At 45.8% G+C, this 27,489-nt stretch overlaps 1 protein-coding gene across 2 annotated transcripts in view; it reads right to left on the reverse strand.

Annotated features, from left to right (window-relative positions):
• The window catches only part of ABCA3 (ATP binding cassette subfamily A member 3), a 72,741-nt gene extending 55,947 nt beyond the window's left edge, over window positions 1–16,794 (reverse strand). Inside the window, exon 1 of one of the 2 annotated variants that reach the window (XM_079952296.1) lies at window positions 16,660–16,794. The gene's annotated coding sequence lies outside the window, so the exon portion shown is untranslated. Of the gene's footprint in view, window positions 1–12,192; window positions 12,314–16,659 lie in introns of those variants that run through there. The other variant, XM_079952297.1, reaches the window with a different exon arrangement.
• Between the last annotated feature and the right edge of the window lie 10,695 nt (window positions 16,795–27,489).

Genomic DNA, 27,489 nt, shown 5'->3' on the forward strand with positions numbered 1-27,489 from the left:
CTCCAGTTTCCAGAGTGGTTTAACAACCAAATGAACTGCAGCAACAAGAGGCTGTTTGAACAAAGTCCAACATTTATCTTATTATTTATGCTGTCTGTGTCAGCTCAGCTGAGAACAGCTAAAGAGCTACTTCCTAGCGATACGAAATCTAGAAAGGCAGCACCAGTCAGGATCCCTTTGAAAGTGCACCTTTCTGGAGTGGTGGGACAGATCCTGGGTGAAAGGCAAAACACAGGTTTTAAAATGGCAAGGGCTCAAGCAAAGCCATGCGCACTGGCAACACCTGTGCAACTAACTGGTCTAAATTGGACCAGATGTCTATAAAGCAGAGTACTTTCTTTGAACCCTAGCCCAGAAGCCTGTGACATTGTGTTGCAATTAAGCAAGGCTAAATAATGTACTGTAATCATGCAATGCAATTTTCTCTTACCAGACTGCAAATCCACAGCATGGATGTAACACCCGCTCAGGTGACACATATTGCCAATAAGAGCAATATTACAAAAAGTTTAAGGGAAGAGCCACTGAGGGATGAAAACCTGGTTGAAGTAACACCAATGGGAAAAGCTTTGTGGTAACAGCAGCCTTTAAAACTTTGCATCTGCTCAGCAGTATTTTATCTCTTATTTTGAAGTTCGACTATACTTTCAAAATGACTATGCGGTGGAGCAGGAGACTGGGATAAATGAAGCAGGTAATGTTTAGCACCCATGCACTACATTTGCCAGCACTGACAGGTTGCAAAGTTTTTAATTTTGATTGTTTCACATTTTTAATACCAGAGCCTTTCCTGATCCCAGTATAGCTATTTTATGGCCTATGAAAGTGAAGTGCTTTGGTCTCTCACTATAAATCACAACGACTTCCATAATCTTCCTAAAGACATTTGGGGTAAATAATTTTTCTATTTCGCAGCTGTTATGTTTCAGCATACTGTGGGTTGAGTACAGTGTTTATTTTCCCAGAATATAATTCTAAGGCTCTTGCGTAACAAGTACTTAAGGGGTTATAAATCCTAAGGACTTTGCTGGGTTTGCAGGTCATTAACCAGTCGGAAACTGATACAGTCCCCTGAGGTGTGCCAGAGGCAAGCTTCACCTTGCCCACATTATTTTTTCACCAACACAAAGGGATAGAAAAACTAAAAGAGCAATAAATAGAAACTATTTTCTAAGAAGGGAATACCATGAAGATGATGCTCAAGATTTCAAGGCCAGGAAGGGATGTGAGGCCTGCCCTAAAGCAGCTTCTGATGCAGACTTGGCTGATATGTCGGGAGAGTTCAAGGGGCGGCCATTTTGAAGTCAATCCAGTGGTTAATTTTCATGATTGAGGTGGGATGAGGATATCATCCCACTTCTTTTCAGGCAGACATAATTTAATTTGGCTTCACTATCATCTCACATTGAGCCATGCTGCTGAGTGACAACATCCCTCGCAAATTCACCAGATTTTTTAAGGTTGAACTTCTGAAGGGTTTATGGGGCAGGGCTAAATAACAGTTCCTCTGTCTTGTTCCTCTGTTCAATTTATTGGCCCTTACCCAGCCCATAGCCACTTCCAGGCACTGATTTAGGGATAAAGTAGAACCCTGAAGGAACGCCAAATGCAGAAATTCACCAACAGCACCTTCTGAGCCAAACGTTACCCATATAGTAAACAGGATTCCCCCCCCCCCTTGTGGAGCAAATAAGCAGGATCAAGGTGGAAAAGGGGAAAAGTCAAACCCGCCTTTTCCCAAATGTTACAGTCCCATTCTGACTTCCCCTTGCCCTGGGACTGTTTTTACCTTTTGGGGGGGAAATCCCCAGGACAGAAGAGCCAGCCAGCCCCAGGCCTTAGGTTTTCAGCATTCAAGAAGGATTTATTTTCTTTCTTTTTAAAAACATGGTTACAGGGAAATATTAAAGCATGCACCCCCACCATCTGAAATGGTCTAGTCTTGGGAGGACTATATCATGCAATTTCTCTAAACAAGTAGACCAGCACTAAGTCCAACATTACAGATCAGGGATGGGGAATTTTGATCACTCTGAGGACTACATCCCCTTTTGGGCAACACAGGGGCTACGTGGCAGTGGTGGGTGGGGCCAGAGGCAAACATAGGCAGAGCAACAAATACTGCCTCTGTACAGTAGGCTAGTTCCTACACACATCCCTTTCTGTCCTCTAACCAGGGAGGTAAGAGGCATGATCAGAGTGCAAGGACGAAATCCAGCCAGGCAAGAACACACAAGGAGGGCAAAACAGGACTTGGTATAGGTATGGCCTGGGACAAAGGGGAGTGGCTAGGGAGGAGGTGTGGCCTCAGGAGATTCCCAAGGACCAGATAAAAAGGACTGAAGGGCTGCATTTGGCCCTGGGGCTGAAACCCTCCACTCGTATTCTAGATCTCAGCACAGCTATTTCTGGAGTTCTCATAAGAATGGAATGGTGCTGTAAAAAGTGAGTGAGAGAGCTCCTTTATCTCGCTCATGCATTTTCCCCTCTCTACCTGTTTCCCAAAACCAAAATAGCCTCATCTTTGCTGCAGGAAGAGAAGTTGTCAACTTAAAGGGAAATAAAGGAATAGCAGCTTGCCCAGGCCCCCCCTAACATCAGACAATTCTGCTATCCTCCTTTCACAACACAAAGCTTTCCTCTTATTGATTTAAGCGGGTACCCATGAACCGACAAGAAGCCTTAATGTTACCTTTTCCTTGTCTGAAAACCAAAAATGCCCTCATCAAAGAGATGGGCTTCCAGAGACAAAACCACCATAATCTCACTTTAAGCCTCAAACCACCAGAGGCCCAGGAAACCAGACAAATCAATGAAAGGCTAACAAAGCACCATCTCTGATCTTTCACGAGACAAGGATGCTACAGAGGCATCAAGGGATGAAGGAGGAATTTGATTCAGTTTGCATTTAAAGGCAAACCTACTGAATCCAGATTTGCTGAAACAAAACACGAACTTAAACACAGCCATCCTTTAAAATTCACATTTATCCAAATGCTGAAAGCAGAATGCACAAAAATGCATCCCATCCCCTGTTTTAGACATGATTAGGAAGGGGGAAAGAAATTTAATGGTTTCCACTTAAAGGTGAACCTATTTAATTTTCACTTCCTGAAATAACACACTAGCTGAAATACAGACATTCTTTGAAATTTGCACTTACCTGAATTTTATAATGCAGTTCTCCAGCTAAGTAGAGTGTACAAATATGCACAGAATGGGGGTAAAGAGTGCATAAAAATGCATATATCTGTGAAAGTAACATACTAAAAAGCATTACAGTAGGAAAACTGGTTTGCAAAAAAAAAAAAGTGTGTGTGTGTATAAATTAATACTATAATGCTGGTGAAATTTCATAAGGACTTTATTTTATACTGCAAACCGATGTGGAAATGTAGAAAACTCTACTTAAGATTGGAAAAATGAGAAACTGAAACAGACAAATCCACCAACTTCAAAAGGCAACACTTTGCAGGTCTTTGCAGCCTGAATTGATTTGATCTATGAAGAGATTCCCATGGCAAAGAAGCAAAAGCAGAAAGAGCAGCTATCCATGCACAAAAGAGCCTTTTCTGTGGCAGCACCCTGGTTGTAGAATCACAAGAACAGCTCCACCCCTGATGACAACAGGAGTCAAATAAGCAAGATTTCCACAATGGAGGTTTCCTCTCAATGCAAAGAGGGATGCCATTTTTACCAGGACTGTGGCACAGGGTGGAAGGAATAGACTCTCGCTCCTCCATGGTTCTGATTCTGCTCCTTCCATCCCCCACAACTTCTGTGTGGAATTCACACAATTAACATCACATCTACTCAGCCCTGTGGCTCAAAAGACATGCATAAGAAAGCAACCTCGATTATGCCCTGAGTTCCGTTACCTTGATTCATTATGCACATGAACATGCATAAGTTTATACTGCATAAATAATCAGTTCTGCTAGTAACAAGGAGAGGTTAAGAGATATGTAAAACCCTCAGTATTAATAGCTAGAATCCTTTCCTATGCAGCTCACCTAAGATTTTAACGAGAACCACCCATGCAGGTCTCTTCATCAAGCTAACCTTTGCAGGACTGAGGACTAGAAACTTGCCTTTTAGAATAAAAGCAGTGATGCTCAGGTGCTGCTGTTGTGGGTATGTAATGCATCTCTGCATGTAGTCAGAGGTTTCTACACAGCCATACACAGACACAAACTTCTCCAATCTCTATCCAAACAAGCAAGAGGCATTATTGCAATTCAGAAATGCACTCCAGCCAGTCAAAAGGCTCAAAGAAGGACTGGTGAGGAGTGGAGGCTGTGAGGGTCCAGAGGGTTGACATTTGGAGGGCTGCATTTGGGACCTGGGCTTGAGATTCCCCACACTTGCTTTAACCAAAAATGCCATGTGTCGAAACCTGGGCAACTACTGAGTTATGGACCCACCAGCTGGGACAGTGGGGACAGATCAAGCTAGAGAAAAGAGCGGTGCTGCAGCTAGGTAATTTTAGACTCCCTACTTCTTTAGATGGTATTGTTATTTATTGATTTATATACAGCTTACTTGCCAAACTTAGTTATGTTTTTAAGTAATGTGTACAATTTCACATTTGGGGGGCTCATTATGCTGAATGAAACTTGACCTTCTGTTGCAGAGTTCCATAGCCGCCTGACCAGGAATTCTCATGGGCAAAGTCTTCCATTTCTGTCAGCCCTAAAGAGGAGATGGATCCGCACTCCTTGGTCTGTCCCTTGTGGAGCTGGGGATCCTGAAGCCCTTATCTTCTTCCCCAATGAGACCCCTCTGCCACTAGATTCTCATTACTGATCCAGCAGTTGTAGGGAAAAGTACTGCCCCTTTAACTGACCAAGTATTCAGTATTCATGAGGTAAGCTGGGGCTTCTAGCAATTGAATACCTAATCATGTGATAAAGATCTGCCAGTTATTACAGGACATTGCTGAGACAACATCTACTTTATGTCTCAACTGCAGACTCACCGGCTGTGGTCCTGAAACCCATACCATGATCCCTCTCCAAGGTGCTGATCTTGCCTTGCCTTGCCCCCTGGGAATGACTGGCCTCCCTTTGCTTGGGCCATCACTTATCTACAGTGGTGGGAACCCCTGTGGATTAGGACACAAAGTCCTGACCTGACAGCACCACTAGGAATGAGACACATGTGCACTGCACATGTTGAATAGTTCCCCTCTCCTTAGCCCTTCATAGCCATCCTCTGGGCTCACCTTTGCCTCTCCACATTATGTGTAAGCTCTGCTTTCTCAGCATCAGTAACACACTGATGCAATAGCTAGAAATCCAAAGGCTGCCATAAGGGCATACAGCACTGTATTATTCTGCGCTAGAAATAAATCACAAAAAATGTGTTCCCTGAAAGGAATTAGACCATTTCTCTACACAGCATTTGATCTATATAGCAATCTTGGAAAAGATAGCATTCAGACTGAAACAGGGTAAAGCAAAGCTGCAAGGACTTCATTCAATCTACCATGGATCAAAATATGTACATCTCTTAGCCAGAAATAGCCAAGTCTGTGTGAACATGATAGATTATGCCTACAGACTTTTGATGACTGTCCCACTTCCTCTCTGTTACCTGTGCAGCTGAGTCAAAACAATAGCTTTTTAAAAGAGAGAGAACATTTATTATATATAACAATAATGCATTAGATCCTCAGCTACACCAACGTTTGGTTATATGCCTTTTCTTCTTCATATCTGTAGTCTTATCTTGAAAATCAATAAAAATACATTAAAACACAAAATATGAGTTCCCAGCCACATGGCTGGCTACAGATGCGCTCTGCTGCCAAGCTATCGCATTGCAAGGAGGGCAAGCAAGTTCAAAAGCAGCTTGTGGAGAGACAAGAGGTTCCTTTAAAGCCCTTGCCACGTTCTTCGCTCTTCTGATGCACCGTTTCCATAGGAACTGGGGCTGCAAAAAAGGCAGCGTTTCAGCTCACTTTGATGCAGCCGTAAGGTCTGGAGAAGCTGGGATTCTGACCTGAACGGTTACACCAGACAGCCTTGCATCATGGGAACCTCATCTCTGCCTGTTTTAGCAGCATCAGGACCACTTCCTGTCAAGTTTTAGGGGTTGGGAAGGCGAAGGCAACCCTGAGGCCAGGTAGCCTCTCACAAGGCACCAAGAGCCATCAAGGAGAAAATAATGGAGTCATTTAGCAACACTTGTGTACCGTGGGTTATTTTGCTCCCTCCCCCTTTTGGTCCCACGGGCCTTGAGCATTTAACAGGGTACAGATAGAGCATTTAATGTGGCACAGATAAGAGAGGTCAGTGCAAGCATAGAAAGCTGCCCTTACAATGAGTCTAGACCATTGGGCTCATATGGCTTAGTACCATCCACACTGACTGGCAGCAGCCCTTCTGGGTTTCTTTCTCTTCCTTGGAGATGCCAGGGACTGAACCCAGGACTTTCTGCATTCATTCATTTAATAGAATTTATACACCACTCGATTGCTGAAGAACCCTCAAAGCAGGTGCTCTTACTCAGAGCTTTGGGCCTTCTGAGTAAGCGTAAGATGAGCTTGCCGCCACCACCACCAGCAAGCAGGCTGAAGAGGTAGAAACATTATTTTACAGGGGGACCCTTGAAAAACCCCAGCAAATATGATGGGAGGGACATCACTTATGTCTGGGGAATTTCAACAAGTTAGTACACATTGTACTCAAGATCTCTGGAACAGAAGGAAAACAGGGATTCTTTGTTCTGCTTTTAAGAACACATCTGCTTGGGAGAGTCAAGAGCCATGCGGTTGCCACATAAGAGGCAGAGAGTCAATTTCCCCTGGTTTTGCTAGAGACTTCCTCTCTGGTCTTCGGCAACAGACCCTGTAGTGACACACTTCCCCTTTTGCCTAAAGAGCCAAGTCCTTAGGAAAGGTACAGGCTCCCTCACCCTCTCCAGCTCTCTCATCCGGCTCTCTTAACAATAATATGGTTAAAAACAGGGGCAGTTTGTCCCTTATCACCAAATCATTTATTTCTGTATTAAATTTATATCCGGCCCTTCCTCCCAAAAGGAGCCCCAGGCAGCAAACAGCAGGAGATAGACTTTAAAACAATTCCAATATATAGACAGTCTTGGAAAGATCTCAACTTAAAAGGCTTGTTGAATGCCTTCAGTATTTGCTGAAAAATTCCATGCCTCTAATTTTCCAAGGGCAGGTACCGCAACACTAATGGTCCAATTCCTGCTACATTGTGTGGAGCAGACGTCCTGATAAGATGGCATCTGCAGGAAGCCCTCGTCTGCAGACCACAGTGATCAATTGGTTATATGATTACAATGTGTGGGACAGAGACTGTTAACGCCCCAGATGTAAGCAAAGATGAACAGTCACAACATCTGCCAAAGAGAGAGACTTAAGATCTGGAATCTTTTTACATCCATTTGTTTACAGAGACCAAAGCTCTAGATCAAGGATGGGCAACCTGTGGTGCTCTAGATTTTGTTTGACTCCAACTCCCATCAGCCCCAGACAATGTGGGCACCGGTCACAGCTGATAGGAGTTGCAGTTCCCAAAAATATATGGAGAGCCACAGGTTCTCTCCATCCCAGGCTTAGCTTGCATGCTTTGGTATGTGGCATGAATAAAAAGCAACAGGAGGACTTTTGGTTCAGAGATAGCTCTTTAGCCAGTTTTGTGTGAACTCTCCCCAGCAGAGTTGGTTTTGCTAGCATAACACTCCATCATCAAGATCCATTACGCTGGAGATAAGCAACAGCAATGAACGGATGGACAGACAGAATTTTCCACTAAGGACACAATTTCTTTCTGTCCTGCTGGTCAAACAGGTTTTGTAGGTTTCTGGAACATGACAGAAACCTGCATATAACCTGTCAACAAAGATGAGATGAGGCCAATCCCTCCCTCTCAGGGGAAAATAAAATCAGTTTCCATCTTTACTGCTGTCTAAATTTCACTTAAGAGTCACACAGCACACTACATAATTACAGTAGTACCTCTGGTTAAGAACTTAATTCATTCCGGAGGTCCGTTCTTAACTTGAAACTGTTCTTAACCTGAGGTACCACTTTAGCTAATGGGGCCTCCCACTGCTGCCATGCCGCCGCTGCATGATTTCTGTTCTCATCCTGAAGCAAAGTTCTTAACCCAAGGTACTACTTCTGGGTTAGAAGAGTCTGTAACCTGAAGTGTCTGTAACCTGAAGCGTCTGTAACCTGAGGTAGCATTGTACTCACAAAACTGTAAAGGGAATAGGCTTTTCAAACAATGTGGCTCCAAGGAATGTGTTCAGCAAGAACTGCAAACTGATCCAGAATCAATTCCCACTCAGCCATGAACCCTGGACCAGTCACTGCCTCTCAGCCTAGCCTACCTCACAGGGCTGTTGTAATGATTAAATGGGAAAACCACGCAGGCCTGTGCAGAGCTTGTTTGAGGCCCCAGGAGGGAATCTAATTCTTGGCCTGACATCGTAAGTCCAGCAGGCCCCTGGCGGGGGCACCCAGCTGGCTTTTCCCCTTTGAGGTCGGGGACAAGTGTACCCAGCTGCCCCTGTCTTCTCTGCACAGGCCTGGAACCACATGTACTGCTTTGCGCTCCTGAGAGGAAACACGTGGATAGTCACAAGTAAGAGAGCTCTGCTGTCTTGTTTGCAGGCTCTCCATTGGCGCAGCTGATGGTCCACTGTGAAAACAGGATGCTGTGGCTAGACAGGACCTTTGGCCTGATCCAGCAGAGTGAGAAGCAATGAAAGCACTCCCAGTGCCCACGTAAGAAAAGAGGAAGATGTAGCTAAATAGAAAGTGGCACAATGTGGTTACTGTTGGAGACGCTCGGCAATACAGTGGTACCTTGGGTTAAGTACTTAATTCGTTCCGGAGGTTCGTACTTAACCTGAAACTGTTCTTAACCTGAAGCACCACTTTAGCTAATAGGGCCTCCTGCTGCTGTTGCGCCACCGCCCCGCGATTTCTGTTCTCATCCTGAAGTAAAGTTCTTAACCCGAAGCAATATTTCTGGGTTAGCGGAGTCTGTAACCTGAAGCGTATGTAACCTGAGGTACCACTGTACAGGGGTTTCCAAAATGTTAAAGGTGCTGAGAGTTGCTAGGAGACCTCTATTTCCCTCCCAGAGCTACAATTCCCAGAGGGGGTTTAACAACCAGCCCCTCTTTCTAGGGAACCCTGCAGACTATAGCTCTTTTGAGGGAAATAAGGGGTGTGTATGTTTCTCTCAACAACTCTCAGAACCCTTAAAACAAATCAGAGCTCCCAGGATTCTTTGGGGGAAGCCATGACTGTTTAAAGCAGTATGTTAGCGATGTGAATCTGTAGGTGCAGATGGGTTCTGAGCCAGATTTTGACATTGGTGCAGCAACTCGGAAAAGCAAGAGTGATAACTGCATGTACACAGGGATTGGCACGCAGGCTAAAGAAAAGGAAATCAAAATGATTTATTCAATTAATAAGATTTATGTCCTGCTTGATTGTGAATAGGGATTTATCTCAGGGGTTTATCAACAAATAAGTTGTACACCTTCCTCCATTCGCTGAAGGCATTCACTAGGTCTGGTATAACTTACGCTCTTGCATTATGAATAAAATTGGGAACAAATCCAGGAAGAAATAAAATGTTCTCCTGAACACTCTTACTATCCAATGACATACCTCTCAAACACATACTCTCTCTCAAACACACGCACACAAGCTGTGGTTTAAAAGGGACAGCAAATGAATAATTGCCACTCCAAAAGTAGTATCTGGAAATCTCCTGACAGCAGGAGGAAGAGATTAAAACTGTCAGTCGCGCAGAGAAGTAGGTGAGGTGTTCTAAGGCCAATGGGAAGGAGATCTTAAGGGAAACCTGTAACAACTTGCTGAAATATCCCAGACATATTTGCTGGTGTTTTCCAGGATCTTTTTAAAAGAATATCCTCAGCCTGCCTATTACTGGCAAGATCACCTATCACTGATGTCACAGTAGGGAAGGCCCATAGTTCAGGGGCAGAACAGCTGCTTCACATGCAGAAGGTCTCAGGCTCAATTCCTGGCATCTCTAGGTAGGGCTGGAAGAATGTCCCATGCCCGAACCCCTGGACAGCCACTGCCAGTCAGTGTAGACAATACTGAGCTAGATGGACCAATAGTCTAACTCAGTATAAGACAGCTTCCTATGTGTTCAAAGGACCCATCCACGTGGCTGGAATCAATGTCACAACTCTTGCAGAATCAAATGGGCTGGTCAGGAATTCACACCAAAGAGCTTGTCGCTCAGGACCAAATGGCATGGTGTATTAAATATGTTATTGCTAGGGAGGGGCAGATCATTCTGTTTCCAGACTTGCATCACTCGTGATCATGTGCTCACCCATAGGTATGCTCCATCCCATCTCTGCGCATATAAGAGTCTCTCTCTGCTGTGAACATACCCTGAAAGAATATTCCACATCCATTGGTCCTAAGTATTACGTATTTTGGAAAGTGGTTTGCCTGCCTGTCTCTCTGTCCATCCATTCTCTATGCATTTAGATATTGTTGCCCCGTTTGGCAATGAGGTTCCCCGGTAGAGAAACTGGTTTCTGTCTTTGTTTGGAAACTGGTAGACCCTCCATATGGGGTTTTTTAAAAACCCTAATTAAACAACATCCCTCCCCCAATAATTATTTGACCCAGATGCAGATTGGGCCAGTCCATGGCTCCAGATCGGGACCCTAAGTCAGGTGTGCACAGTCCTAGAAACTAGCAAATGACACTTTCTGAGCCACACCAGGTGCTTTCCACTAGTAGTATGTAAGGGGAAATTGTATCTATCACTCTGCATACTATAATTTCCAAAACAAGACATCAAGCACAACCGCTGCATTTTTAAAGGATGTAACTCAGGTCTAGACAGCTGGGGGGCAGAGGGCAGACAACCCAACAATCAGGTTTGACCTTACATTCAGTTCGCTGCTCTATCATCACAGGCTCATTTCTTTTTCAGAATATCAGAATGATGCTTTCAGCAAATACCCAAACAGCATCTGGAGACATCAGCTGGTTCAGAATATGGCAGTCAGATTACTGACAGGGACCCATTATATTAAAAAAAAGAAGAAGCTTGTTTTATCAGCATTAAGAGATCTACCATGTGCTCCCAGGTGTAATTCAGAGTGCTGATGATTGCATTTGAGTTGGAAATGATTCTGGGGGTCATCTAGCCGAAAGCTACCTGCACACAATCTTAATGGAGGGTATGGTACAACTGCACTACCCCTGGAAAATGGCTGACCAGTCTCTGCTGAAATGCCTCTCATGTTGTGGCCCCTGTATCCAGAAGTGGCCTGGACAAAGAATTTATTCAATTTCTTACTTTTCCTTCACCACAAGGTCCCATGACATCAATATATATATACATACATACACCCAAAGTGGAAAAGCGTTTTAGTGATAATTATAATGATAAGATCAATTACCAACTATTAAATTAAATGATGATTTAAATGTCGTAACATGTTACCCACCGGAAGTGTTACAATGAATGTGGGCTGCGTGGTGATAGATTAACTTTTCCAGTATGTCCCTGCCCATATGAAAAGTTTCCCTTTCCCAGTATGTCCCTGCCCATACCAAAACCCCACCCTTAAAATGAAACGACAGAAAAATAGAGCTGAAGGCATCTACATCTGTGGAGATTGAATTACCCTTCAATTATTCAGCGTGGGGGTGAGGTGGGGGGTTGACTTTCTGCAGTCTAAGAAAAACTGGAAGAACCACTGGGAAGTTAAGACACGAGTGGACAAAGCACGGCAATTCTGCATTAAATGCCTGGTAGAGAAGCACCTGAGCTAGACTTGAGTTCATGAATGCTTATGCCAGGGGTTGCCAGTGTGGTGCCTGAAAGCACACATGTACCCAGAGAGGCATTCCCTGGTGGGTGGTGTGCTCACAACAGCTTCTCCAGTTTGCAAACATGCCCAAAAAGGTTAATGACCCTTCACTAACGCCATAATGAATTTGTCAATAACGCATCACAAGACTCTTTAGTTGCTTTTGCTACACATACTGGCATGGCTACTTCTCTGGAAATTGTTTTATAGTGTTGTTGGAACTGATTTATTTTGCTTTTTTATATATTAAAAAAAAACCCGGTTAACTGCCTTGCACAGCTTCTTTACAAAATGAGTATTTCCCGACCTATTATTTCAATTTGTAGTACCAACCTGGAAAATTCTCTGTGGTCTCCCTGGGATGCTTTGAATTCCAGTGGCTTTGAAGTCTTCTATTCCCTGCACTTTTGCATGCCTAGCTTGCTCGCAAGTAAAGAGCTTTTGCAGCAGACGGAACTCCAAAGTAAAACTGCAGAAATCTACATTTCCTCCTCCCCCAACCACTGTGCACTGCAGTATCAAGATAACTCGCCCTGGAGTAACCTGCAGTAAAAAGGCAAAAGGGAAATTGTGCCAGAGGAGGAGGAGGAGGAGGAGGAGATGGTGGTGATGATGATAAGCGCCAATGCAAACCACGGCTCCAGACCAGGCGGCACATTTGAGATGGGTTTTATTGGAAATTATGAAACCAAGGCTGTGTGGAAGAGCCTGGAAGAGTGCAGATGGCATAAGACACTTGACATTTCAGAGCGCATTGTGTGTGAGAGACAGTGACCTCATTCAGAGACCTATTGCATCCTAATGAATCCCACAAGGAGGAGGCCCAACATTACCTTTAGTTAAACACCACGTTCCACCTTCCTCTCCTGACAAAAGCTCTCTTTTATTCCCAAGGGACTTGTTCCCTCTTAAGAGCCCAATCTTCTAGCTGTTAAATATTGATCCTTTCATCAACGCCCTCTTCACATTTCCCAGAGTGTTTATTCAGTTGTGCAAGCCACTGAACCCAGCGACAGAGTGCTGGCTCTCTGGGGATGGGTCTCCTCAACCTGAAGCCTTCAGGGTGTGCCAATCCGTTCTCCACCCCACCCCATTTGCTAAGCTCACAGAGGCGTCTGACCTGGAGCCTGGATCCATAGAGCTCAGTAGGGCTACAATCCATCAAGCACAACCCCCTCACATACATCCAAATCAATCTACACTACAAACTAGGAGCAGAGCATACACCATGCATTTAGAGCACATGGTCTTCCCCCAAAGAATTCTGGGAATTGTAGTTTGTTAGGGCTGCTGGGGACTGTAGCTCTGTGAGGGTGAAACTAAAGTCCCCAGGATTCCTTGGGGAAGCCTATGTGCATTAAATGTATGGTATGGATCTGCTCTATTGCAAAAGTCCACAGAGACAGGCAGAAATCAAAATCTCTATATGAATCTGGGAGAATGGAAACTATATCACCTGAAATTCAAAAAACAGGAATTAATTTTTTTTAAAAAAAAAACACAATTACTTTTGATGCCCTCCATGTTCTCAGACTCTCAAGGGCTTGGAACTATTTTGTAAACAGAGAGCTTTTCTCTGTTTGCATCAGGAGACAAACAAGGTAGATAAGCCGATCTCTGGGCCGGGGGGTGGGGTGGGCTTTCTGCAATAACCTCTGCTATTCCAGTCTAGAATTTTAAACTCAAATAAATAGAGACAAAGTGCAAACTAATATTACCAGACTGGAGCAAAGTTCATATGGGTAGATAGACAGACAGACAGACAGACAGACATATACACATATACACAGGGCCATTGGCTGTCCTGGCCTGAGATGAAGGGAGTTGCAGAAACAACATCTGGAAGGCCACCAATTCCCCATTCCTGATACATGTGTGTTTCCTTTGAAGCTAATAAATGCTGGTGGGGACCAAAAACACCATTGTCACCAAACCTACAACCAGGTAAGAATCATGGTTGGTTTCCAAACAGGGAAACCAATGGAAATTCAAAACTGTCTAGAAATTTCACCCTCAGACTCCCTGCCTATTATCTCCAATGAATGGGGGCAGGCTTTGGTTACTCAGCAGTGAGAAAAGAGCTTTTCACAGGCTCTTCAGAGTCATTCACTGATGTGAACTGAGCCCTAGCATTATAGATATTGAGACAACCAGCACAAAACATTCCAGGACCCAAAGTGCAAAAAGAAGACGAAAAAGACTACATTTCCTGCTAACACAGGAGCTGATCCACTTAGAAGTTCTGCTTTGCAAATCCCCACTGAATTGAGTGGATGTTGCACAAGAATATGGTCAGGAAACATAGAACCCATTTCCCCAAGAAACTTCTCCTACACAAGTCTGGTTGGAATAAAGCATAGTTATGCTCCTGCTGAAAGATCTGAACAGAAAGCCTGGAGAAAGGAAGGTAGAAAGCTGTATACAGTCAGACCATTGGTCCATCTAGCTTAGTACTGTCTGCACTGACTGGCAGCAACTCTCCAGGGTTTCAGGCAGGGAACATTCCCTGCCCTATTTGGAGATGCCAGGGATTGAACCTGGGACCGTCTGCATGCAAAGCAAATGCTCTACCACTGAACCTTGCCACCCCACCCCCAAAGACCATAGCTCAGAGGTAGAGAACTTATGTTGCATGCGGGAAGTCCCAGGTTCAAATCCTGGTAGTTACTTAAGTTTAAAAAGGCCAGTGGACTAGACAGAGAGGCCAATAGGGCTGCACCTGGCCTGCAGTCAAGTTGTGGAAAACCTCTGCCAGAGATGGAGAACTGCTGCCAGGGAGGATAGTGAGCTAGATGGACACTGTGACCCAGTCTATTCCTCTCACTCTGTTGCCATTACAACACCCAACCGCTCCCATCTGAAGCAGCCACTGTGGCCAACCACCTGACCTTAAGAGCAGATGCCAGGGCCCAGGCAGAACTCTAGGGACACAGGAAGCTCTTCATAGCAGCTCAGACTATTTGTCCAAGGACTGTCAAATCTGTCTAGCAGCTCCCAGGCAGAGAAGAGTCCTTCTCATCAACTGCTGTTGTGACATCTTTTTTAATGGAAGCTGCCAGGGATGAGCGATGGTCCTTCTCCACAAGTGTTATGGTCCTGAATAAAACTTCTCCAGCACGTACCTTACATAGTCCAGCTACTCCACCTCCCGGAGAATCCTTCTTCCTTACAGAAGTGATATTCTCCTCCCACCCAAAACAAGTATCAAACACAGAACTGGAATTATACCTCTATTCAAAATATTATATTCTTCCTCAGCAGAGCTACTTTCAGTGGTGAAGTGGTGGGACTGGAGAGGGAGAAAGTGAAATAAAGAGGAATAATTCCCTTTGAGTTAGTATTGATATTGCTGAACTAAGGAACTCACATCTTATCTGTTACCAGCTGCAAAGATGTTAATGGCTCAAAACTTGAAAGTTGCATTACTCCCTTCTTGGAAAGAACAGCTTTAAAGAAAGTTTGGGATTTGGCTGTAATGGCAACAGTAACCTCATATCTAAGAACTGCAAGAGAACATATAAATAAATTCTGGGGAAACTGGTTGCCCTGTACAAATATTGTCAATAAAATAATTCCCATGAATGCAAATTCAAGGAGGTTTTGATTTTCTGGCAGGAAATGTTGTAATTTTATATTAAGTCATATTTTCTTACAGGATATTATGGTTTGATCCTTGCAGCCACCCCCACCCCAGAGTGGCTTTGTTCATTGTTGTTAATAACTATCAAATGGTTTTAAAAAATAGAAAAAAGGAGTAAGAAAGGCAAAAGGAGAGGAAGCTGACACCTAGTGCTACCCCTGGCCCTGTGGTAAGGACAAAGGCAGACAGGCAGAGGCTGCTGGGGCACTGCCCCACTTGCCCATATGCACCAGCCTGCACTGCAAGTCGGGGAACGGCTTTGTTTACAATCCAAGCCAAAGTCTTTAGCCCTCTGGCTAAAGGGAGGCTAAGCCAATTCCCCCAAGGTCCTACCTGGGTAGCAAGGAACTGGGTCGACACCCCATCCCTGGATGAGGTTCCCACGAGCAGAGGAGGGTGTGACGTCATAGGGAAGGGTGCATGATTCATGCGCAGCTTAGAAAATACACCCCCCTCTCTTTGAAAGCGAGGGCGCCCGTGGGGGAGGGGGGAGGGGGAGAACTTGCACGCCGACGACCACCTCTGAACCCCCTCAATGCACTGGGGGAATTTCTGGACAGCAGGAGGAAACACGAACAAAGCACAGAGGAGGAAAGCGATGCTCCACGGAAAATGAAATGTCTCGTAGGAGGGCGGGCAGGCAGGAAACAGAAGCAAATTACCTAGGGGAAAGGAGGGAGGCAAGGAGGAAAAGAATTTTGGGAAGCCCTTTGTATGCTGGCAACGCAAGGTGGGTTTTCAGAACGGATAGGGGGAGCAGAAGTGCGGGGAACGGGAGGGGGCTTTCCTTTTGATATACAGCACACAGCCTCAGTCCTGGATGGAGAGGGTGAAAAGGCGAATTCCTCTTTATGGGAATTCAAGAGCTTTCGGGACCAGCGTATTACAAAAGCCACACACACACACACAAACACATAACAGCAGAACAAAGGGGAAATCACAGCAGCTGCAAAATCCGCTGAGGGGGCGCGCACACACAAGCAAAGGAAAGGAAGAAGCAGGTGGGATCGAGGCCGGGCAAGGTTATCTAAGCAAGGCAGAGGCAAGGCAGGCCGCCCGGGAGTGGCTGTGCCTGGGACGCCGGGGGAGGCTGCATCGCTGGCTGGAGAGCCGTCGGCAGGAAAGGCGGACGAGGCGGGTGGTGGGCCGGCGCCCCTTACCTTCTCAGCACAGCTCTCGGGGTCCCGCAGGCGACGACTCCCCTTTATCGGCTCCGGACGCTGCCGGCAGCGTTGCCATCCTGGCTCTGTTGGCTCAGGCCGGGGAGGCGGCCGCTCGTTGCCAGCTGATGCGCCCGGGCGCCGCCTCCCGTGACGCGCCGAGAGGGGAGGACTCTGGAGAGGGAGGTGGGTGGGGAAGGAGGGGTCAGAGGTGCTGGGCCGCAGGCTTCTCCTTCCCGTCTGCTCCGCCCCTTTGGGTTGCTCTTAACAAGGGGATCTGCCGCAGAAAAGCTCGAAGAGGCACGTCTGTAGGAGCTTTGGGGACACTCCGCAAATACCCACCCCCAGAAGAGAAGGACTTCTTGAGCAAAGCTTGCAGAGCATGCAAAAGGTCGCAGCTTTAAACCCAGCTGGGTTTTGGACCCAAAGCGCCTTGTGAAAGCTGACTGGCCATCGAAATTAGTGGGTTTATTATGAAATGGGTGCTCATTATACATGCATTTATTTTGTAGCGTCCTCGTCCTCGTTGGCAGAGAAAGTTCTCTCCCCCGCCACACAATTTTTAATCTGGATTTACCCTTTCCCGGGGAAATTCCATGTTTAAAAAATCTGTTACCAGTGACCCACTTGTGCTTTGTGAATTATTTTATTAAGCAGCAAACAGAGCATGTGGCCTTAAATGCAGGGAGCGGGGGACAAACACGAGCCTGCAGTCCTTAGTTGGATCCCACACCTTTATTTTTGCTTGCAATTTGCATAGGAAAGAATAAAATTCCTGACACGCGCAAAGTTGTTGAGCTTTTTGTAGGAAGACCCCCCAAAAAACCTAGTTTTAAGATTTTGGAGCTGTTTCCACTGCTTTTTCCATCACACATTGCCATACATCCGGGTTTTCACAGACATTTTGCCTATTCGGCAATTCCTCCCCCCCCCCCCCCAAAAAAAAACCTGGACATGTCAGGAATTTTCCTGACGTATGGCAAGCCTAGGAAATAAGAGTTCCATTTGCAACAATGTAAAGTCGTTCACTCGTTCTCTTTCCTCCACCCGCGGCCAATCCTAAGATTACCAACTGACGAAGGCGGGGGAGAACCGAATTGCCCCGCTCTTGCGCTTTAAACAGCAGTTTTATATGACAGATCACTCTTTTAGTCCCTGTTAGCAGTTGTGCAGGGGTGTAAGGATATCCTCTGCAGGCTGCAGCAATAATATGGATAATCTAGCCATATGACATGCCAGTGGAACAAAAAATCATTCGGCACCAAGCTTATTAAAATAAACTATAATCACAGATACTGGGTAATAAAGTTTTCACCTGCAATTTTTCATAGAGCGTTGAAAGATAGCTCACTAGCGCCCCTAATGGTCATCAAGACCTAGGAAGCTCCCCTATTCCATGTCGGACCATTGGTCTATGTAGCTCAGTATGGTCCACACTGACTGGCAGCAGCTCACCAGGGTTTCAGGCAGGGAGTCTCTCTTAGCTTTACCTGCAGATGCTGGAGGCGGAACCTGGGATGTTCTGCACTCAAAGCAGATGTTCCACCACTGAGCCATGGCTCTTTCTATTGCTGTTATGTAAAATACACACCTGTTTCAGAGTGAGGGGAGTTAAAGGTGGCGAAATGAAGAGACATTTCTACACACACCTCCTTCTACCACAAGTGCATATATTTTTTAGTAACAAACACATGTTTGATCTTGTTTCAGACACACAATTCTGCCTGCATGGGAAATATGGAGAAATAGGTAGGGTTCTCATTTGATAGAAGAAAGCATGCTCAGTTAAACAAGGAGGTATCTCAGCAGAAATAAGCCTTGCTGTGTTCAAGGTGGGCTCACTACAAGGTAAGTATGTCTAGGATTGCAGCCTTATAGCACAATTCTAACTGTGTGTACTCAGAAGTAATTCCTATTCAATTCGAGAAGCTTATTCCCAGGTAAGCAGGGTTAGGATCGCAGCCTTAGTCAGTCAATGGGGGGAAACAACAGTTCTGGAGCAAAGAGCATACTTTGATTTCCATAGGAAATGGCATTCCCTCCTTGGAGTATGAAAATGGGGGTGGGCAGGCAATGGCAGATTAGATGGGAGCAGTGGTTGTTAAGCAGAGGCTTGACAACCATATGTCAGGAGTGCTCTAATGGTGTTTCCTGCTTGGCAGGGGGTTGGACTCGATGGCCCTTGTGGTCTCTTCCAACTCTATGATTCTATGATTCTATGAGTGGTGCAGTAAGCCCCCAACATGCACATTTAACTTGTGTGCATTCAGCTTTACACACTTGGGAAATTATTATTATTATTGTAATTAAAAGGGGGTGGAATGCAGGTGGAAACTAGACTTTGGCAATTGGTTGTGTGTACAAAATCTAGATGCCATCTTTTGGGTCCCCTCTAAACCTGTGATTTATTTATTTATTACATGGAAGATGTTATTTCTGCTATAATAATAATAATAATAATAATAATAATAATTTTTATTTATATCCCGCCCTCCCCAGCCAAAGCTGGGCTCAGGGCGGCTAACAACAATCAAAATAATCCAACGATTCTAAAAACATTTCATTATAAAAATTAATTAAAATCAAATTGATGGCAACCATTAAGCAAAATTCTGTGCAGATTGCCAGAGGAGGGGGGTCAGGCTGCGCCCTGACCAAAGGCCTAGTGGAACCGCTCTGTCTTGCAGGCCCTGCAGAAAGATGTCAAGTCCCGCAGGGCCCTAGTCTCTTGTGACAGAGCGTTCCACCAGATTGGAGCCGTGGCCGAGAAGGCCTTGGCTCTAGTTGAGGCCAGCCTAACCTCTCTGTGGCCTGGGATCTTCAAGATGTTTTTATTTGCAGACCGTAAGTTCCTCTGTGGGACATACCAGGAGAGGCGGTCCCGTAGGTACGAGGGTCCTAGGCCGTATAGGGCTTTAAAGGTTAAAACCAGCACCTTAAACCTGATCCTGTACTCCACCGGGAGCCAGTGCAGCTGGTATAGTACCGGATGAAAGTGATCTCGCAGCAAAGACCCCATAAGGAGTCTCGCCGCGGCATTCTGCACCCGCTGGAGTTTCTGGGTCAGTCTCAAGGGTAGCCCCACATAGAGCGAGTTACAATAATCCAGTCTGGAGGTGACCGTCGCGTGGATCACAGTGGCTAGGTCAGGGTGAGAGAGATAAGGGGCCAACTGCTTAGCTTGGTGGAGATGAAAAAATGCTGCCTTTGTTATAGCTGTAATCTGCGCCTCCATAGAGAGGGAGGTATCGAAGATTACACCCAAACTCTTAACGGACGATGCTGGCACTAATTGCACCCCCGCAAGAGATGGGAGTTGCCCCCTCAATCCCATATCGCCCCGTCCCAGCCAGAGGACCTCTGTCTTTGAAGGATTTAACTTCAACCGGCTCCCACGTAACCATCCAGCCACAGCTTCCAGACATCTGGTCAGTGTGTCTGGGGCCGAGTCAGGATGGCCATCCATCAACAGATAGAGTTGGGTGTCATCGGCATACTGATGGCAACCCTGCCCAAAACTCCGGACAAGCTGAGCGAGGGGGCGCATAAAGATGTTAAAAAGCATCGGGGAGAGAATCGCACCCTGAGGCACTCCACACACCAAGGAGTGGCGTGATGACAATTCCCCCCCAAGCGCCACCCTCTGTCCCCGACCAGAGAGAAACGAGCACAGCCATTGAAGGACTGTGTCCTGAATCCCCACGTCGGCAAGGCGGTGGTCCAGGAGTTCGTGATCGACCATGTCGAAGGCTGCTGACAGGTCTTGAAGAATCGGAACCCCCGACCCGCCTCGATCCAGCTGTCTATGAAGATCATCTGTTAGGGCAACCAGAGCCATCTCGGCCCCATGACCAGCACGGAAGCCGGACTGGAATGGATCCAGAGCCGATGTTTCATCCAGAAACCTACCAAGCTGTTCAGCAACCGCTCTCTCAATCACCTTACCCAGGAATAGAAGATTCGAAACCGGGCGGTAATTGGATAGATCTAAGGGATCTAATGATGTTTTCTTTAAGAGCGGGCGCACCACTGCCTCCTTCAGTTCCCCTGGGAATATCCCGGTGCCAAAGGACAAATTGATGATATCACCCGGGGGGCCCGCACCTCGTCTGGACACGCTCTAATCAGCCAAGACGGGCACGGGTCGAGAGGACAGGTGGTGGGCTTTCCAGCTCGGAGGAGTCTGTCCACATCGGCTGGGGATATCTGGTCAAAGTGGTCCAATACAGTCGAGGGGCCTCCAGTTCCTTTATTGTATCCAAATTAGCAGGGAGGTCATGGCGGAGCAACAGGACCTTCTCCGCAAAAAAGCTCGCAAATGCCTCACAGCTGTATGTCAAATTGTCATTTAAATTTGACTGTCCTTCAAGGGACGTTAAATACCTAATTATACTAAATAATTGCGCTGGGCGAGAGCTAGCGGAGGCAATGGAGGCCGAGAAGTAGGACCTCTTAGCGGCCTTCACTGCCATCTCGTAGGTTTTCATAAAAGCCCTATAAGATGTTCTTGAGGCTCTGTAACGGGCACCCCGCCATACTCTAGCCGTCTGAGGTCCTGCTTCATTTTCCGAAGCTCCTTGGTAAACCAGGGAGCCCGGTTTCTGCGGGGTCACAGAGGGCACTTAGGTGCGATCTCATCGATGGCTGCCAGGAGCTGGGTATTCCAGCCCTCAACAAGCTCAGTCAATGAGTCGCCAGCGGGAGCAAGGTCCCGCAAGGCCTGACGGAATCTATCAGGGTCCATCAGCCTCTGCGGGCGAGCCCAAATTGGCTCGCCACCTAAGCAGGGTGGGGGTGGAAAATCAATCCTGGCTTTCAGAGCATAGTGATCAGACCATGGCACCTTCATCAAAGGAGACATGATGACATCTATACCGACGCCAAAGATCAGATCCAGCGTGTGGCCTGCTTGATGTGTGGGGCCCAAAACAAACTGGGAGAGCCCTAGTGTCGCCATGGAAAAGGAACTGCCAAAGTGACCGAACCAGACCCTCTGCCCAATGCACTGCTGGCATATATATCACTGTGCCTCCCACTGCCAACCTGCAGGACCAGCCTGGATGGATATCGTGCGGGATGGTACCAAAAGCCACTGACTGATCAAGGACATGCCACAGCGTTACACTTAGGGAAGTAAAGAGGCAGCCATTTCTGTCCCATCCTGTGTCTATTGCAATCAGCGCTGTTTCTGTGCTACCCGTTTGGCTTCCACTAACACCTACATTGTTCACCTGGCTATCCACTATGCCGAAAACTAGCATAATTTATTACGCACCCAATTTCAGTTGATGGGAACTGTGTCAAAAGCACAGCAGAGAATAATGAAATGATTTACATAATATTTGCAGGCCAAAATGATAACCAATGCCACTCATGTTCACTTGTTTGGTTTACGTTCCTCATCTCTGACAAACATGTAAACTATGGAAATTTCCGCTCCCATTTCTGATGGAATTCTCCAATGTCCCTAGTTGTACTCTCTTCTCTGTCTCTCTCGCAACAGAGTTCATCCATCACACTCCATGGTGCAATGGCAGGAAATTAAAATATTTACTTGCACAAAACATTGGGTGATGCTCCCACCTGACCCACCTCTTGGCACCTGAAATCGATGAGAGAAGTTATTGTTTACTTATTAGATTTATATTTTCCCTTCCTCCCGAAGGGTCCCAGGGTGCTTAGTTTCATAACATTATTTCCCTGCCTTTGGGTGTCATTTCTGTAATCGATGGCTGATTCTCAAGTTACAAGAAAAAGGTTCAAAAGCAGATGTAACACAATCTCTCCCATAGAGATAGGTGCAGGTTCTAGTTGTGTATGAAGCCCACACTTCCCTCTTTGGAGATGTCATAATTCAATTCACAGGAAACATAGGAATACAGAGCCAGATCATTGGCCATCTAGCCCAGTATCATTTTCTGTGCTGACCTGTGAGTTTCAGGGTTTCAGAGAAGGAGTCTTTCTCAGCCATACCTGGAGAGGCTGGGGATTGAACCTGGGACCTTTTGGATGAAAGGCCAATGCTCTACCACCGAGTTACAGCCTTTCTTGCCCATAAACATGCAGCAGTCTTGAAGGCTGGATCACACATTTATGTCAATGTCAATGTATCTATCTACACAAGGGACGCAGGTGGCGCTGTGGGTTAAAGCCTCAGCGCCTAGGGCTTGCCGATCGAAAGGTCGGCGGTTCGAATCCCTGCGGCGGGGTGCGCTCCCGCTGCTCGGTCCCAGCGCCTGCCAACCTAGCAGCTCGAAAGCACCTCCGGGTGCAAGTAGATAAATAGGGACCGCTTACCAGCGGGAAGGTAAACGGCGTTTCCGTGTGCGGCTCTGGCTCGCCAGAGCAGCGATGTCACGCTGGCCACGTGACCCGGAAGTGTCTCCGGACAGCACTGGCCCCTGGCCTCTTGAGTGAGATGGGCGCACAACCCCAGAGTCTGTCAAGACTGGCCCGTACGGGCAGGGGTATCTTTACCTTTACCTTTACCTATCTACACACAAACACACATTGCTCTTAAAATCAATTTATAACGCTTCACTATATAGAACTATATAGAACAATGCAATACACAATTGATACTAAGGTGACAATTGATGCAATCCTGTGCCTACTTACTTGAACTCAGTGGGACCTACTTCTGACCCTACACATCTAGGATTGCACAGGGTACGCAAATGTCAAGAAGGTGAACAATAACAATCCATCAAAACGTAACTAAATAATTTAAAATGCTAATCCCATAAGAAAACAATCGTTCCTAGATGCCTTGAACAACAGCTTTTTGTCCGTGTGTGTGTGTGTGTGTGTGTGTGTGTGTATTTACCACCACTCTTTGCAGATAGTGAAAACCTGTTCACAATGGCCTCAGGCTGGAGGGGAGTTGTATATATAAATAACCCTATCATTTCCTTGGTTTATTCATATGAGGCATCTAGAAGTGTGTGCTCTGCAGAGGTTTGGGAAACTCAGTCATATAATGAATGCAAGTGGGACTCCCAACAAAATATTGCAGTGTAGGAGACTCCCAGACCCTCCAAGTGTCCCTATTTTCCAGGGACAGTCCCAGATTTGCAGAAGTCATCCTGTTTTCTGATTTGATCCCGGAATGTCCTGCTTTTCCATAGGACGTCCCTATTTTCATCAGAGAAATGTTGAATGGGTATGGAGTTATACGAGCATCCTGGCTGAGAGGGCATTTGAATCCTGGTCTCCCAGGTCCTAGTCTGACACTGTAAACCATTGTGCCATACTGACTCTCTTTTTTGCACCTTCTGCAAACCTCAGGGTTCTCCCAAGCATGCCAGTGCCTCCCATCTTATCTGCTGTTTTGGCAACAAACCAAAACTGTGTAAGTTTATTTTTCGAGGGAGTTTCAATGAAACTTTACAGTTGCAATGCCAGCAACGGACAGAAGATGGTGATGTGATGTCACAAATCTAAATAGAATTTCCCACACATTAAAACATAATAATAGTGGGTTTATTTGTTTGTTTTTAATGAAACCACACACACCGATGTTTAACCTATCGGGATTTTTACATACCAGTTATATAAGCAGCATCCATGACTCCTAAAACATGGTTCCTATTACGACTCATAATTTGACAGGTGTGGTTTAGGCACTTTGCACACTGGACCAGAAACTGTGTGTAATATTCTGCAAGGAATACTGACAACATTCTACTCCTCTTCTACCCATCTTGAATTCAGTAGTGATCATTAGTTTTCAGCCATGTTCTTCATCATGTTTTGAGTTGGAAGAAGTACTAGTTCCTTAGGACAGATACAGAATAAGAACGCTATCCTCTATCGTCATCAGTCTTCCATGGGAATTTCTTGCTCAGTCTGCTTCCTGTGGTTAAGTGAGGCTTTAGAGGTTTGCCCTGCATCAGATTATGTCTTACTCATCTGCCAGTTGGAAGTAGGGCTTCCTTTCTCACATTTGCCCATTCCTTCCCTACACTGATAAGATTATTCTGCTTTTCCTGCTGGCCGACTTACCAACACTCCGAATTTCCCTGAAGAAGGCAGCGTGGATAACACTTGCCTTAAATCTGTCCATAGGGTTTGAACAAAACACACCACCACCATCATAAAAAGAAACCTCCAGTTGGAAAGCAAGCAAAACAACTCAATTATGTTGTTCTTCCCCAATAAGCCGCTGCAGGAGCCCGTCTCGTTGCCTGGAGACACGCCTCAAGGGACTGGCTTGGAACCAATAGAATAGTAAGCACTCATGTACAGTAAAACAAAACAGGCTGTTCTTCAGAGCTACATGCAGAGAGGCTGTGCTGGCTAAACAGGGTCTAACACAGGCATGCCCAAAGTCTGTTTCAGGGGCCTAATCCGACCCACCGGTTGATTTACCGGTAATCTGGGCCCCCGCGGCACTATATGTCCTGTGGTAAAAGCCTTCAAAAAGCTCAACAACTTTGGTCGGCCCTCACGCATGTGCACTTCTTCAAATCTGGCCCTCTTTGAAAAAAGTTTGGGCACCCCTGGTCTAACAGGACAAAATTCGACATTCTCATCCCAATAAAAGACAGGTCTTGGGCTATGTTAACAAAAAGCAAAGCAAAACAAGCAACAAAACCAAGATGTTCTTGGGCCTGAGAACAGAAAAAAGTGGCAAGTTGGTTCTCTAGATGATGGGGATGTGAATGATATCCAAATGGCAACACACTCTTGGGTGCATCGTTCCTTCTATTACCAGTGTTCAGGTGTGAGTGCCAATCTTTATATAGCCAAAGCAGGACCATACACACACAAGAGGAAAGATAGCAGCAGCTTTGCAGAAGTACAAAAAAACCATTTAAGGAAAAACCCAAGGGGGACCCTACCCGCTGTAGTCTCTCTCCCACCCCTGCTCTGCAAAAACAACCACCACCCAGCCCATTGAGGACTGGGTATGTTCAGTGATCACATAAAGCTGACTGACTGCTGGCAGGGGCAGGAGAACAGAAAACTGTTGGGAGGGGAAATGGAATGGAATGTGCTGGAATAGGGCACGGCTGGCTGACATGATCAGCGAACAGTAGAACTTCACCCTGCAGCATTTTGTTACAGGTCCCACCTTACAAAGTCTGAAGGAGATATAGTATTGCAATATAAATTACATTCAACTGCTCTGTTACAATAGTGGATTTCAGCACTTCATAAAGATTAATCTATGTCCTCCTATTTAACAAATACTTTCACCATTACCTCTCACTGCATTTCAATTTGTCGCTTGTCACCCTTTGTCCCCGGGGTGTTCTTTGCAGAATACAAGACAGGGAGACAGACGCACAGACACACACACAACCCACTGCTCCCTACAAGTAGTGCACATACAGAGATTGGGGGGGGGGAGAGGAAGAGGTTTGAACACCAGAGCAGGGTGCTGTTTTGTTTGTTCATGGTTTTTTTACAGGAGAACAGGAGGAGGAACAGGAGGAGGAAAGGGGCTCCAGAAGTCCAGACTAGTAAGGAGCCAACTCTGACCAGCCTTCTTAAGCAACCTACCAGATTTGCTGCTTAATCTTTTTTTATTATTATTGCCAGTCTGCTCTCTTGATAGTTGCTGCTGCTGGAGGAAAGAGAAACTGGAGGCGGAGTAAACGCTGCACACGGTTTCTCCATCTTTTCAGCCACAAGTTGTGATTCCCAGGTGGCATGGAGGAGCTTAGGTGGAGTTAGCAAGGGCTGCACAGGAGGAGGCTAGGCTCCCCCAGCTTTTCCAATACTGTGCTTGATTCACGATAAATTGCCAGGTCTTTTTTTTTTTATGGTTATCACAATTTTCTCTAAATATTGGTTTTAAAAATATATTGATATCTTGCACAGGCCTTCCCCTCACCCCAATAGTATGAAGGATAAGAGAAACACACAACAATTGTTGCAGGAATTTTCTTGAGTTTTTCAGAATCAAAGCTGGAACTGAAGTCCTAACCAGGGATGCTGCCCATCATGAATAACAGATGAAATGAGTTGCTCCTGGAATGTCCTGGCTATATCTTAGGGGGGGAAATATCCTCACTTATTCTGAAAGAACCACTGTTGGGCCCTTTCCACATCCTTGCAGGGTGCTTCTGGGTGAAGAAAGATCTAGGATCTTTTAAACTGTGCAGCTAGTTTGGAAGTATCCTCACCACTTTCAGTACAAACTTTTTCATCTCCCCCCCCCCAAAAAAAAAGCTCTGGGAGGGGGCGAAAATCAGCTTTGCGAGTCTGCAGTGTGATCCAATTTAAAACAAGTAAAACTGGCTGTGTGAAGGCCCTAGTGGCTTGTGCCCAGGATCTCAGCAAAACACCACTCCCTCCTATAGCCTCAACAATATATATATATATATATAAATACGTGGTTTTGCTGTTTTTAATAAATAAATAAAAAGTTGACAGGCGATCAAGTGTGCCATTTTAAATTAAACAATAAAAAGTCAGAAAGCTGGCCTGGTGCATGAGTGGGAAGGCAAGACTGATAGCTGAAGCATCATTCAGCTGGCTGGTGGTATGTCTGTTATGTAAATTGTGAATCCAGGCCTATGTATTGAGCTAAAAACCTGCTGTGTCTGCTCTTCAAATATTACGCTGTTTCTGCACACCAGAGAGGGAGGAAAAGGCTGCTTCTGTTCTAGGAAGCAGAACACAAGGCCATTAAAAAGTCCCTTACATAATTTCACTGAACCCCCCCTCTCCTTGTGAATCAAAGCAGGGAAATGTGTGAACAGTAAAGAAATATGATGCCAGCTCCTGAATATTTCCTGCAGAAGAACCCAATGTCGTGTGTCTTTGTTGCAATGAGCAAAACCACAAAATACCGCCCATGAGCTCACCCAAGATAGCTGA

The sequence above is a fragment of the Podarcis cretensis genome, assembly GCF_951804945.1.
Source record: "Podarcis cretensis genome assembly, chromosome: 14".
NCBI lineage: Eukaryota > Metazoa > Chordata > Lepidosauria > Squamata > Lacertidae > Podarcis > Podarcis cretensis.